This window comes from Entelurus aequoreus, linkage group LG09 (genome assembly GCF_033978785.1).
Source record: "Entelurus aequoreus isolate RoL-2023_Sb linkage group LG09, RoL_Eaeq_v1.1, whole genome shotgun sequence".
NCBI lineage: Eukaryota > Metazoa > Chordata > Actinopteri > Syngnathiformes > Syngnathidae > Entelurus > Entelurus aequoreus.
The window spans coordinates 67,881,835-67,883,132 of NC_084739.1; positions in this window are offsets into that span (position 1 = coordinate 67,881,835).

Sequence of the window (1,298 nt, forward strand, 5' to 3'; positions counted from 1 at the left end):
TATTTAAACGGGGATAGCAGATCCATTTTATGTGTCATACTTGATCATTTCGCGATATTGCCATATTTTTGCTGAAAGGATTTAGTAGAGAACATCGACGATAAAGTTCGCAACTTTTGGTCGCTGATAGAAAAAGCCTTGCCTGTACCGGAAGTAGCGTGACGTCGCAGGTTGAAGGGCTCCTCACATTTCCCCATTGTTTACACCAGCAGCGAGAGCGATTCGGACCGAGAAAGCGACGATTACCCCATTAATTTGAGCGAGGATGAACAATTTGTGGATGAGGAACGTGAGAGTGAAGGACTAGAGTGCAGTGCAGGACGTATATTTTTTCGCTCTGACCGTAACTTAGGTACAAGCTGGCTCATTGGATTCCACACTTTCTCCTTTTTCTATTGTGGATCACGGATTTGTATTTTAAACCACCTCGGATACTATATCCTCTTGAAAATGAGAGTCGAGAACGCAAAATGGACATTCACAGTGACTTTTATCTCCACGACAATACATCGGCGAAGCACTTTAGCTACGGAGCTAACGTGATAGCATCGTGCTTAAATGCAGATATAAACAAAAGAAATAAGCCCCTGACTGGAAGGATAGACAGAATTTTGATTTTTTTCTGAAGAAAGATCTGAAGAAGATCAACAATACTACCAAACTCTGAACCTGTAACCACACGGTTAATGCTGTACCGCCGGACGAAGCCTAGCAATGCTGTTGCTAATGACGCCATTGAAGCTAACTTAGCTACGGGACCTCGACAGAGCTATGCTAAAAACATTAGCTATCCACCTACGCCAGCTCTCATCTGCTCATCAACACCCGTGCTCACCTGCATTCCAGCGATCGACGGCGCGACGAAGGATTTCACCCGATCATCGATGCAGTCGGCGGCTAGCGTCGGCTAGCGCGTCTGCTATCCAACTCAAAGTCCTCCTGGTTGTGTTGCTGCAGCCAGCCGCTAATACACCGATCCCACCTACAGCTTTCTTCTTTGCGGTCTCCATTGTTCATTAAACAAATTGCAAAAGATTCACCAACACAGATGTTCAATATACTGTGGAATTTTGAGATGAAAACAGAGCTTTTTTGTATTGGATTCAATAGGGTACCAATACTTCCGTTTTAACGATTGACGTCACGCGCATACATCATCATATATAGACGTTTTCAACTGGAAGTTTAGCGGGAAATTTAAAATCGTACTTTATAAATTAACCCGGCCGTATTGGCATGTGTTGCAATGTTAAGATTTCATCATTGATATATAAACTATCAGACTGCGTGGTCGGTAG